The following is a 14,845-nucleotide window of genomic DNA, read 5'->3' on the forward strand; positions in this document are numbered from 1 at the left end:
ATAGTCCATTGATTACATGACAGCCTGATTTAGGTCTGGTCTAAAAGATAAGAAACACAGGGAAATCTCTTGCCTGGATTGTCAGGAAATTAAAATCCTCTTTTGGAACTTTTCCCTTAAGTTATTTTGTACACAAAGAAGCCAAGGGAGCCGTTTTGCCCATTTTTCCTCTCTTGTACATCACCCTCACTCCTGTGTAGCACCCTGGAGTTGCAGGGAGCCACAGCTGAAGACTTGAGTCCACTACCTTTATGTCATCTCATTTATGGAAAGGTCGTCTGAGGCTGGTCCTGCTGATTAGCACTGATTGTCGTTGCAGTAAGAGCTGTTGTTTCGTTTTGAAGGCTCTGCTAGACTTGATCGCATCGTATTTAGGAAGATCCATAGTTTGGGATCTGAGTCAGGTCAGTGCTAGATGTGATCAAACAGAAACTTGCAGAACTACAAAGACAACTGCTGTTACAAGCTAAGTGTGAGATGACATCTTATTTTCATATGACTCCAAATATCATATTTTTGTTTCTATTAACAATGCTTTCTCGAGATGCCTTGCTGTTAGTGCTACTGTGCTTGTTGTGGTGCTGGCATTGAGGTTGCCTGTTTTCATGTATTCAAGAAGGCTTAAGGAAGACATTTGCATCTGAAATGTTTAGCACACCATTCCAGTGTACTTTGCTGAATGAGAACAAGATTGCTGGAGTCACACTGGGGAAAGCTAAGGAAATGCCCTCTTTAGCTTGCATGAGAGACTGTTGTAAGGGATCCTTTAAACTGTCTTCTAGGTATTTATACACAAGCGTTTACTTCCCATCAGGGTTGGAATTAATCTTGTATATCTTCTTCTATAGAACAGTCTCCTCTCTTTAGGTCTATGGATCCTTCTGAAAGTCTTACAAAGACTTGGCAGAATTCTTCATATAGATATGACAGATTTGGCTAAGCATATGGTAGTTTTGTTCTGCAAATTGCAGATAGACATCTGAAACTACATCAAGTGGCCTAACATTGCTTCTTTGAATAAGTAATTGCTATGGTTGCCACATGGCAGGGGTACAAGTCCCAAATGAGAGGCAGAGTGTCTATACATAATCTCTTTAAAAACATGGTTTACTCTGTGGAATACGCTGACAACGATGTAACATTAAAAAGTTCCAGCTCATGAACGTACATGGTTTTCTTGGTCAAATATACAGTTCCACCATCTAGTAATATTTTATTTCTAACTTGCATAAAGAGGAATATTTAGAAGTGCACTTAATATAAACAGTAGTAGACACAGACTAGAAATGCGGTGGTTTACATCCTACCTTTTCTGTTTCATTTAGAACATGATATGCTACAGTTGTCCTTCGATGTATTACAAAATCTCTATTTTCCTGTGTGTGGCTTTGTATTCTTGAATTTTCAAAGGTGACTAGAAAAGCAGTACCATGTGCATTTTGGGTACTTCTGGCTACTAAGTCTCAAGACATAGTGAGATGGCATAGCAATCTTCTACTTCCTGACCGTGTAAAAAACAAAAACAAAACCCACACCCTGTCTACTTTGCTTGTATTTCAGTATGCTTCTGTTAAGATTTTTAACTCATTGCTCATTCAGATTCCAAACTGACGGGATGGTATTTTTCAGATCAAAATACAAAGTTTTATATCCAGATGTGTAGTTAGAATAGCTACCAGATCAATTTGTCATTATTGCTTTTTGCATAAAGTCTGGTGTTATGATTCCTTCATCTTTCAATCTGTGCTTCTAAACCAGAGTGTAATAATTCTCAGCCTTACTGACAATTTTATTATGACTATAGATCAAATATATATATGAGAGTTTTGGGTTTTTTAAAGTAGTTTGTTTTCACCACAAAACAATTTGTAAACATAGCAGAGCTCTGATTTCAAAAAAGAGGAGGGTGAGAAATTGATTTTACTATGTTAAAGAGCATACTGGTGTTCGCTGGGGAACCTCTGGTTTCTCTTTTAAGGCCCAGTTAAGTTTATTTTCTGTAGCTTTTACCATCTTTTGTTATGTGTTTGTTTTTGAAATATAAAAAAAGATGGAGGTGTTATAGATCACATCAATGTATGGGGGTAGATAAAACTGTATTACATTAAACTCTGTTAATATCCAAGTAGAAATACTAAAGAAAATGATGCTACTATATGTTCCAGCTATCAAACAAATCAAATCTATGTTTCATGTAAGAAAATACAATGAAGTCCAAATATTATGGGGAAAAAAGGCATTTTTGTTTCACTCAGGTGTACATGTTAAATAATCAAAGGATTCAACATGACAATATGGTTATAGATAGTTATCTTAAGTGCCTTCTGTGGTGAGGAACCAAAATTAAGAACTTGAACAAAACATGATACATGAAAGTGCAGGTTCTACAAACACTGGGTTGCTTATTAAAACTACTTTGATCCCTCGTTTCTTTGATATCCTAGGTCTTATAAAGAATTCACTTTCAGGGGTAAATATAGGTAGTTCAGAGAGACTTTATGACATACTGTACATACTACTCTTCCAGAGACACTTTTTAATTACTTAAGGAAAGAAAAAAAATCCAGCAAGAGAAAAATGCTGATAGAGTCACTATCAACTGATGTTCATTTCTAACCGCTGATTATTTTGGTGTAACCTAGTTGAATAATGCTCTTCTGGGAAACAGGTCAGGCTTGGGGATCTGAGCAGATCTGCTAACGTTCCAGATTAGCAGGATGAGACGTGGGTTCACACAGCAGATAGGGTATATGCTTGTCCCTAAAGGGTTCACATATTTGCTTGCCTCTGAATATTATCCAGGCACCCACCACAAAAGCTGGATTTTTGCTGCTGTTCACTACCTTGGTTCCCTGAGCAGGACCACAGGGAATTCTCAAAGAGAAGAATCAATACTAATAACGTTTATTCTCTTTTTCAAATCACTTTGTGACCCTGCTTTCTAGTCACTGAGGCCTGCATGAGACTGGAGGTAGTTCTGATGAAAATACATAATGCTATTTTCAAATATGCTGCTCCAATTTTAAAGAATAAGGGTAAAAACTACTATCAGCAAGTCCAGGGAATATTATTGATCCTGCACAGTCTTGTGTTTCAGAAATGTGGGTTTGGATTGTGACTTTTCTGTTGAGGCTCTTCTGCATAATGGGCAGATGCTAAACCTGGTGCTGTGATGTGAGGCTGAGTGGTGGGAAGGATCAAGTTAAGGTAGTAGACTGTGGTTTCTTCGTAATAGCTAACTGCATTGTAGGCCAACCTTTATTTTATAAACTTCAGTGGGGTTGTCTTCTAGCAGCCCAAAAATTTTAATACACATTTTTAGGCCCAGGAATGTGAAAGCATTTCTTCCAGTAAATACCATTTCCCCAATTTTTGAATGCTATGTGGACAAATGGATATGGTTTATGTGTAGAGAGTCTAGTGATTATCAGGTAACATCAAATTTGGATCTGAAGTGAACCAGTGAAATATAATCTTGATATACCCTAGGTATTTAGGGAAAAAGGGTTCTGGTGTAATTTTGGTCAAACATGCTTTCAACCCGAATAAAATGTATGTGACCTGAAGCTGGGTGCTGAAAATACATTGCAGTCAGACCCGCACTCTGATACAAAGTGCACTCATATTTTGATCTGCATGTTTTTGGCTTTGAAATATGGCTGGGATGCTCATTGTTTTCTTGAGTTGAAAGAAAAGTACCAACCAAATGATAATTAGAAATCTCGAGAATGTACGCAAGTTAAAACCCTTGAGCAGTTTTATTAGATCAGTTCTGCTTCTTTTATGACTTCTTTTTTGTTTCCACAAGCAACTTTAAAAACTTAAAGCAACTTCAGATTCCAGGCAAAAGCATTTTTGAATATTGAAAATGGACTCACTGTCAGGCAGACTGCTACTGTCAGAAAATTGCCACATTACCAGATCTGGTTCATTCTGAAAATGGGACCGTTGTGCTTCTGAATGCTTTCTTCCTCCTCTCAATACAGGGCCATTATTAAACTAGCCTTTTTCTACCAGAATTTATAGTTATGATAAATTAATATTTTTTAATTAAAAACGTTTAATTAGCAGATATTGAACACAGTTTGGAGGCATTTTCACGTTTCCAAAACCCAAATAGATCCCTTAGTACAGGTTCACTTGTGTTTTCTTTACAAGGCAGAGCTCTGGTTCCTCTGCTGTAAATGCCATTTTACCTCTTTGAGCTGAAAAGAATCTCTGCCAGCAGCAGAACACCTATGACACCCAGTTAAGCAGCTCTAATTCAATCCATCCATGTGCACCAATTACACACAGAGACGTTTGGTGAGAGTACGAATCTCCACACAAACACTTGGCAAGCCTGGTGTCTGTATTTCAAATGTCAGCTCTCAGAGACTGCAACATCTTTGTCAAATGCCCACACATGCAAGTGCATCTCGGTAGAGGACAAGATTATCCTTAGCCTTAATCCATACTTGAAAAGTAATGTAGAATTTTCCCCTCTTTCCTGTGTCTGCTCATGTTCTTATTCATCAGATCATGCTGCCTTTCATTAATTAATTACTTGTTCAATAAATTGCTGCATTTTAATTCATCTATTAATCTAAAGGACAACTATGACTCAGCTTAGTAATATTTTGAAACCTATAGTAAGATATTTGTCAAAGTTTTGTGAATCTGCAAATCACTTCTGTGATCAACCCATGCCATCTAAAGCAATTTCTATAATAATTTAAGTTTATAATTTCCATATTCAAGTTAATGAAACTCCTTTTGAAGATGATGGCTAGATTTATATTAATCTATGTATTTTTTGTTATAGTTCTTAGGACAGTACTATTAAACAGGTGTCAGTGTTCCCTCCTTAAATCCTCCAATGTTTTGGTGGATAGTAGATGGTGGACAGCTAGAAAAAAAGAGAGTTTTGAACATAGAAAAAGATTGTTATTTTTATAAATTATAAACTCTACTTTCTGTCTTCAATATCTCATTGTGATCAAGAATTTAAGATCTTCCTTTGAAAGGCTTTTGTATTAATAAACCATTTCAGACATGTTTAACCACCTCATATATAAATAGAATTCCTTCAGACACAGAAGACATGAAAGTAATGTAATTTTCCTTGAGTTGTTATATCATCATTTGAGTATGCAAGCTGCACATTAATTGATACTTGAAAACACACGTAATTTGTCATTTCAAGATAGAGGGGAACCAAATCAATCCATCTGTAAATGCAGTCCTATTTGGGGTAGGTCTTTGGAGTGTGCTTTGCTTTTTTCCCCTCTTTTATTTAAGTGACTGAGATCAAACATTCAAGCACTGTCTGTAACTAATATTGTTTCCTGGCCTAAACAGATAATTGCCCTTCTGGATGTATAAAAGATGTCTCATGGAGCAAAGTGAAATATCATTAATAAAGGAGAATGATTTACTCACGAATTCTTCAAGAAGTAAGATTAATAAGCCATCCCCTGGTGTTAGATATAATCTTCAGATCTCTCTTCACTGCATGACTTATTTTTGCAACAACTGCACTATTCAATCATTAATCATTACACTCAGTGAGCAGTTTATCTGTGCTAATGTGCGTGCTATACACAACCAACAACTCTCTTTTACATTTGATGAAGGAGGAGGAGGAAAAGGTAGACTTTACAGTGTGATGTGAATGAAAGAAAATGAGGCTGCCATATGATACATACGTTTTCATTCCAGATATAGCAACATCGGTTAGAAGCTATCTCTGCCCTAATGAAAGCAAGATTGCCTTTCAATGTGGAGTAATGGTCGTAAGGGAGAAAGTGTGTGTGTGTGTGTGTGTAGGCCTTAAAAATACAGCTGCTGTCTTACCTATTCTTGTGAGAGTGTGTTACCAGTGAGCTGTTAAGGTAACCTGCATTACCCAAAGTGGTTCAGCTGTGCTAGCACAGAACTCTATGTGGGCTAATTTACCTTGAATTTAAAGCTATTTTTACGTGGTGCAAGCCTGAGCATAGACCACTCCAGAGATGAACTGGGGAGGGGATGAGAGAACTGCTTTGTTTAGCAGTTGTTGGCTGATTTTGGAGCCTGCGCGAACCCTGTGGGCGTTGGCAATCTGTGTGAGATGGAGTGCATAGCAGATCCCCCTTCGGTTTTATTACTAAAAATGATATGGCAGTAAACTGAGCATTTTACATACCAGAGGGTTTTGTCATAAGTAATAGGGCTGAACTCCATTAGCAGTGACAGAATAGCACATACCACCCAGTCCAGTTCGGAGTTTGTCTTCCAGCAAATTCCTCTCGTTTTCGCTTCGTCTTTAGAAAACTGACTTGCCAGACAACTAATGAACTAAAGTAGTAAAACTGTCATCAAAGAGGAGACTCATGAGTTCAGGATATAATACTTCTGAGAGACATGGACCCAGAATTATCATAAAATAATAAAGGTTTTTAGCTTCATACAATCTGATATAAATGTAAAATTCATCTTTTGTTTTAAAATCCAGTTGGTTTTCATGTGCAGATATCCACCACTACCCCCAGATGCAAAATCTGTTCTGTTTAATTTGTTTCTTCGAAGGACTAGCAATAAAGTTTTCTAATATTTTGCTGTTTTTCTTATTGTGGATGCTGTCAACTATATGACAATTCAGTTACAGCTGTATGCTCGTATAGGTTAATAAAGTGCTCATGATTACAAATTCATTGTCTATTCCCCCAATGTTCTCTAACAAAAAAAAGTAACTGAGGAAGAATGGAGCAGGGAAGCCTGATTCCAGTGTCTAGAGTAAGGTGGCTGTTCTGCAGGTAATCCTGCATCTGCACTGAGTGGAGAGGAGTGTGGTATGAGGTGAGATGAATCCTGCACTGGCAAGGCCAGCAGACAAAAAAAGAAACAGTGGAGGAAATGTCAAGTTTTGTTTGGCTCTCCTCTGCCCCTGCATAAGCCTTTTGGTGAGCAAAAGAACTCAAGGCTTCTGTAATGGAGAAAGATGTTCTGGGGGTGACCTTAAGAGAGGGAGAGAAAGTGAAAACACATGGTTTTAAGTGATCGTTAGCATTTTAGAGAGATAGCATGAAACAGGGAGGGGCGAAATTAAACATAGGAAAGAGCTGTTGCATTTCCACATTACATTATTTTGAAGTAATTGAAAATGTTCCATTGATCTTGGGGTTTTTTCCAGTGGAGAAGTTGGTTTTCAAAAAGACTTTTATTCAAGCCAATACTTTTATATAGATAATCTTTCCTAATGACTAGATATTGTTTAGTAACTAGAAGGGAAATTTTGTAATAATTATTGCCTTAAATGCCAGGCTCACCTATCATGAAGAATCTCCAAGAGCTTTATAAATATTAATTAATATAGTAGTAGAGTACCATTCTTATTGTGCAGTTAAAGCAAGGCATGGTATGTAGGTAAATCGGAACTGGCATTGGGGAAAACCCTCTATTATATACTAAGGTCTCACAGATGATGGCTTTTAAGCTGTTTTTTATCCATTAGCCTTTTGGTGAGGGCATGCCCAGTTCTCCCATTGGTTTAGAGGGCTGCTTGGTCACCTGGGAGTCCTTCAGAGCCAGCTCATGCATGCAACCGGTACTTTGTGGTGTGGCAGAAGGGATCTGCAAGCCAAAAAACTTCTACAAAACTGCTGTTCACTGTACACTTCTGGTTCTGGCTGTTGCTAGATGGACAGAGCAGGAATCAAAGCTTAGGCATCCAACATAGCTTGCTGGGTGGCTGCAGTTTTGAGCTGGACAATACATAGCTATTTCAGCCTTTTTCATTTCTTCTGCTGTCTAATTAAATTAATGAGAGAGTATCCTTCGTCTCTTTCCTTGATTTCTTAATTTGAGAGGATTCCTGAAGGGTTTTCTTACTGGCTAAATGCCTGAGGAAACTGTAACTGAGCATGCTTAATTATTCTGGAAAGACCTGACTCCTTCCTGATGAGGTACCTGACCCCAATAGCAAGGTACTTAGCAAAGTGAAAAACGGTCACAGCATCTCCATTTTCAGGGAGGGTGGTACTGGCTTCTTCTCCCTTCTGGTGGATGTGATTGTCATGTAATTGTCATATAATGTGATTGTCCAGCTTCTACCGACACCCACCCAAACAGTGTGATAATTAAATGTGCACTGCAGCTATTGAATGACTTTCCAGTTACAAGGAAATGTGCCCTAGTTTGGATCAAGGGCCGCATTCAGATCCGTAAAGTTTATGGCAGGTTCCCACAGTAATACCAAATCCCTGTTTGTGAATGAGAGAATCCTAGTTTGGTTCGTATTTACAAACCACACTGTCATTACCACTGATGCAGTATCAGCTATGATAATTATCACTGTGCCTTCAGCTTCAACAGAGCAGACATTTGTCTGATCCATGTGGAGGGTTGCCAAGTTGGCTTGTGGTGTACTTGCTGAAATTAGATGGCTTTTTTCAGCTTGAATTGCACCAACACCCACTCACGTTAACTGTGAAGGAATTAGTGTGGTTAAAATGACATTTCTGATGTTGTCTTATGAAATTTGAGTTCTGAATTATGAATTACAATAATATGACTTCTGTTCCATTTTGTGACTCAGTGGAATGTAAAGTTAAGATACTTTGACCTTTTTTTGGCAATTGCAACTTGGAGAAGGTGGTAGCTGTAGATAAAATTAGAGGATACTCTCATGTTAACAAACTAAAAGTTGCAAACTTTGGTTTTACAAAGTAAACTTTCACTCTTCCAAGCTGCCTGGTGGTCTACTCTGGTTTGTGTGTTGTTTATTTTTTTTTCCAATACGCTACCTAAAAATCCTTTCCCTTAATTTGGCTCAAGAAAGCCCTCTTCACAAAGAATTTTTGTTGTGATTTGATTTTTATTCAGTTGGAGAAAGTAGAATCTATCTGATATTCAGAAGAACACTTTTCTCTAATAAGATTAGTTTGTGCATATGTGTGTCAATAGTAAGGTTTTTGACAGTCTTTAGCACTGTCCTCTTTTCTTCCAGCTGCAGATTCATGGGTGTCTTTACACCCATGGTTTTAGTGGGAGGAGGATTAAGCCAATGCTTCTGAAAATCCCAACTGGGACATTTTTCTATGTAATAGCCTGGGACTGAGCAACATGGAGAAATCAAGGAGTCTGTTTTCTCTGTATAATTGAGAATACCTCTCAGGAGCCAGAGATACAGATGGGAGGAAAAAAAATCCTGGTTGTGTGCAATCTAGTGAAACAGGTTTGTTGGTCAATAGTTCTGGAAAGACAGCTGTATTTTTATAAGTCAAGTCAGAATACAGATGTTAGGTGCTGCCTCTCCCAACCCAGTTGCTGGAGTAGGGCTTACAGCTCCCTGCTACAGCATTGAATCTCAGGTAGGGTAAATATACGCATTAACTTGACTTCATGAGTTCCTTTTATGGTTCATTTTCATCATTGTCCTTTATGCTGGTCTCTGTGGGATCGTGGAGCAGATCTAGCCTAAGCAGCAGAGGAAGGGCAGGATCTCCCTTGTGGGGCTGTTATGGCTGCATCCGAGCAAAGCCCCTTAATGATTCAGACAGATTCACCTGGGCTTAGAGCGGGAGCAAAATACACCCTGCAAATAAAGAGCAATGACTGGTGTAGCTCACAGGAATACACTGAGCAACTTAATTAAGTTGAGCACACGTTCAAACAATATCTGTAGGTAACATACATGACTTCAGAGCCAGAGGTTTAGAAAAGTGGGTTCTATATTTTGGTAGATTGTAAACTTGCAGATGATAGCAGGCATTAATCTAGTTAACACGAAAAGCAAATACATCAGTTATCCCATGGAAAATAGAGTTGTGTCCTATAGTTGACATCAATCACTGGAACAGATCAATGTTTTTCAATGAGAAAGTGAACAAAGATATCATTTCTTGCCAAAAGGATGTTTCTGCTGGAAATGGTGGTTACTGGCAACTTTCTTGTTTTCATTGAAAACCCCAAGACTGAAAATTCTTGATTTCCAGCCTGTCAGTTAAAAGACAAAAACTTTTATAGAAAAACGTTTGTGAAAGCATTGTTCTCATTAATATCTTTTGTGAGAACAAAAAACATTTCCTGCCCGACTTGGTGGTTTTTAAATTAAGAATTTTTACCTGTATTTCGCTTCTAGGTAGGTTGAGCTCTGCTGTTACTGAGAGTGCTGTGATACAGGTGGCTGTTCTAGGACATGCCGTGCTGGTGTCTCAGGTTGCCAGCATGAATGTTTTGAAAGTGCAGGAGGATGAATTCAGATTCAGTTGTGTGAAACTTCAGTGATTTAACTTCACTGTTGTTTCTCTGGATTCATGAAGTGTAACGGGCCATGAATCAGTAATTTTCATTCACAAAAGAACTTGTTGTATATATTCAGGTCCTCCTAACAGTGCTGTAAGAAGCAATGCCTATTAAGCTTTCTGAACTAGTTAAACTAGGTCAGAGTGAGGGAAAACTGTACCAACATTATGATTAAAAGGCACCAGTATAACGATCCTAGATAGCATTGTTGTCTTTGTTCCCATGAGTCACTGCCTAACAATATGGTTATTTTAGCTCTGTGACTTCTTAAAAAAAAAGCTTTGTCCACATCTTTACAAAGAAATTATCAGCCCTCTCTTCCCCCTTTCTTACTAGATTATATGCCATTGCTGGTTAGCTAGAAAATAATTATGCACGTTTTATTCTATCTCTTTTGCCCCTTATTTGAATTACTAATGTCCCCTCCGTTTCCTCCTAAGGGTCTGTCTGTTGACTGGTAAGGACTGCATCCTTAACCAAATGCAAAGAAGCAGCTCCCTGCCAGGAAAATGTTTGCCAGTTTTTTTTTTTCATTGGGTTGATTTCCCCTCACCCCTTTTCTGTTGGAGGAAGGGAGTAAATGAAGCACCAAGGATTTTATGATTGGCCTAATCAGTTTTCATAACAATGAAAGAGTCCCTGTTGCATGAATATTAAATTTTGATGAAGCTTTTTCTTTGGAGGCTGTAGATTTAAGACAGTGTGGTTACCAGAACTCCTCTACTCTGTGTCAGCGTTCTGTGAGATACTGAATATTATAGTTTCTATATTTGCTGCTCAGATGTCATTTAATATTAATATGCAAAATACTCATTCCCTTTAAAAATAATGTTCTTATTGTATGATTTATTTGATGTGGAGTGCAAAGTTTTGTCTTCTCTCACGTAAAATAAAACACCTTTCAGAGGGAGATGATCTGTTTCTTCCCATACGTGTGGCACAAAATGTCAACATTCTTCCTGTCATTCTCAGATTCAGTGAATGGTGAAGCAAACATCAGGCACTGCTTGCATTAAGAGCAGTAGGGAACTATTGAGTTTTTGTTTTCAGAAATGTGCACCATAAACCTGAAATGTTCAAGGATTTGCAGCCACTGCAAAAAAATTCTTATTCATCCTTCTGCAATTCCTGAATTCTTAAACATTTATCTGCAATTTTTGCCCCTTAGATTTGGATCTTGTGACTGTGGTCTTTGTGCTTGCAAAAATACAGGGTCAGACTGCTGGTATTATTCCTGCATTCGGCTCTTCATTTTTCATGTAGTGGCTCTAGACAGAACTTGCTTTTTATATGCTTCAAATCTCTGGGTCTAATCCTATAAACAGTTACACACTGCTTTGCTTAGTTGTAACCATCTCCATAATTCCATGATGGATTTGATGAAACTACTTACATAAACAAACACTGGAATATACGTGTAAACATTAACATTACGAGTTATCTTGTTCTACTAAAACTAGTGCAAAAATCTCATTCACTTCACTGAGAAACAAGTTGTTGTCCAAAAAGACATATGCAATTTAAGGTTCCCTGGAAATGGATTTAATTTAGCGCACTGCTTTTTTTTTGCAGGAGCTGACTGAAACACACTGAATCTGCTGAGGGCCTGGCAGGAATGAATAACTCTGAACTAACTTTGAGTATTTGAAAAAAAGTGGGTTTGTGGAGAAATTTGAATGACAAGATTGTAACAAAACACAAAGGCACTGTCAATTATAAGAATTTGAATCTAGTGAAATGACCTGAATTGGAGCACTGGGGCTCAGTAAGAGGTTGAACAGCTGACTGTTGCCTCGGTCATCAGCTTCCCAAAGCTGGGGATTATTTGGACAGTTATCCATATCTTGGAAATCCAGAACTTGTTATCTGTTATTAGTATTATTAACCATATATCATATTTATCTACATTTTGGAGGGTTTCCATGTTCTTCTTGAAATTTGGAAACCAGTACTGGACAGCTTTTCCTAATAATTCCTATCAGTGTTATGCATAGGTGTGTTATTTCAAACACGCTTTTTTTCATCCTTTATTCCTCTTGTTGGATTTGAACCAATCCCATTGGCCATGCAAGGAAGACATGTAGAATTTGACTTCGTAACTATTAATACTCTTATTCATAAAACCCACTTTAAGATTTACAGGTTTTTCTGTAAGGTCACCTTTTTCTCTAATGTTGATGAATCAGTTTCTCCTTTTTAAAAAAGTTAAGTAAGGTAAAGGCCTCAGGATAGGATTTGAAGGTTTTAAATATTCTTGTAGATTATTATAAACTTGAGATTTACATCCACATTCTTCATTGACATCTACAAGCGCTATGTGTGATTATTTCAAGCCAAGTAGGATTTCTTGTAGTACAGCAGCCAATGGCCTTTTTTCCCTTACTTGGGTATGTTTTACAGTTGTTTCCGTTTAGTATATCATTATGCCAAGAAATTTGAAACATCTAGTTTTTAACATAGAATACAAACACTAAATGTGTTGGGGCAGGGGTTATTATTATTAGTTTTTGGAAACCATACAAAAATGACGGCCAGCACTATTATAATCAAAGGGAACACACTGGATTTAACAATGCGAATTACATATTTGGGGAAGGACTCTTTATTATTCCCTGCAGGAATTCAGGATTCTTATACTACTGCTGTTCACCTCTCCATGGGCAAGGGAAATAAACAAAACAAATTACAGTTAAAGTAATGTTGGTTTTGTTGTTTGATTTGCCAGTAATCTGACTCTAAAGCTAGTTCATGGCTTAATCAGTAGTGTGAGTGGACAGCTATCTGGATAATTATCCAAGGTCCAGTTTGTCACATCAAGTTTTTGTCAAAGCCAGCTAAAACAGTTTTGTTTTGGTTTGTTGGGTTTTTTTTTTACTGTGATGTAACCTGTTTGTGAGGCTTTATGAGAAGGCTGTAAGTGAGTAAAGTTACGTTCTGAAGGAGAACATAGAAGCATGTTGATGAAGAGAAATAGCATTGGCAAGCAAAGTGAGCAATGTGATAGACCTGTCATGGGAAGCTCTTGTTTCTTGGGGAGATAGAAAGTTTGACACTCAGGAGGTAAAGAGAGATAAATAGAAAGAAATAGAGAGGACCTGAGCTAGAAGGGAAGAAGGAGGAAGAGAGAAGGAGGAAAGCGGGCCTGCTGTGAAGACCAGGTGAAAAGTCCTTGTACACTTGATCTTGTCTACAAATTGTGGTTGACTGAATCCAGCCCAGAAGCAGTTTATTTAAAGCAGCAAGGTGATGTGGCTGGGTAGGTCCTGATGAAGGACTAGACTTATTCTAGCACAGAGTTACTGGAAAACAAGCAAGGTTTTAGCCCTTCTTCCTCTCCCATCTCCAATTGAGGCTGCTCATTGTGGCACATGTTCCCACTGTGTGTGGTCAGGTTGCATAGCTGTGTAACCATCCTACATTTAGAACAGCTTTGTGTCCGGTCCCTTTAGCTCATAATAACTGTGAGCCTCTTTCTGCACCCAAAATACTATCTCCACCCATTGTTGTACCAGCTCCTTTGGCACTATCCACAGGAACTACTCTCCATCCCACATGGGTAAATGTAGGGAAGGGAGAAGGCTGGCGGGGGCAGCACAAGGTAGAAGAAAGCCCTCTGGTTGCCTGAATGTCCTTGCTATGGCTGACAGGCCTTTTTTAATCATAACGTGAAAAAGTTGTCTGTTGATTGCTTTTGATTACAGATGCAATGGGAAGTGAAAGGGAACAAGCTTCTCTGTATTTACAGTTGGGGAGCAGAGCTATAGAAAGACATGCTCTCAGAGGAAATTTGTGGCAAGTCCAAGAATTGAACACAAGTCCTAAGTCCCCAGCTGCTGCTTTAACCACAAGAATCCTGCCATCCTACAGATTATTAAGTCACTTAAAACCCCTCATCCCAATAGAAAGGAAAGCATGCCAGATCTTGCAAGAATGCCCCCCAAAATCAGCCAGACCATATTTCTGATGCTACAGCTCTAGGAAGCTATCAGTTTCTTTGTCATAGAACCACTAAATATATAGTGATAGAATGTTTATTTTAAATTCCAAACATCACTCACTGAGCGACTTCATTGTCCTTAGCAAATATTTAGGGATCGCAAATACTCCTTAGGATTTTCTGATGTAAGGGAGACCCAGTCAGTTCTGTAAGTTCAGTGCCTTAATCATATATTCTTTTTTTTTTTTGCACATCAGAAGACTTACAAATACATGACTGTGTGAAGCCTTTTAGATTTGTGTGTCAGATCCTGGTAGCTGACTACACTAGTTAGGCGTGCATGACTGCACTCCAAAAGTGCATACAAAATCATCTCCACTGCTTTCTCCAACCCTACAAGGAAAGTTACTAATTTTGTAACATGCTTCAGTTTCCTCCAAGTGAAATCAGTGAGATAAGGATCTGTAAAAGCAAATGGTTCTTCCCATGCTACACAGTGTCATAAGTTAAAAGTCATTAAAAATCACATTCACTTCCATTTATTGAGCCTTACTATCAAACTACAGTGTGAGAGCAAAAATCTCTGGCATTTGGATCTGAGTTTGCCTGCATAAATGGGATAAATCTGCCTTCCTAGATGCC

The sequence above is a fragment of the Leptosomus discolor genome, chromosome 8 (assembly GCF_034619465.1).
Source record: "Leptosomus discolor isolate bLepDis1 chromosome 8, bLepDis1.hap2, whole genome shotgun sequence".
Classification (NCBI taxonomy): Eukaryota; Metazoa; Chordata; class Aves; order Leptosomiformes; family Leptosomidae; genus Leptosomus; species Leptosomus discolor.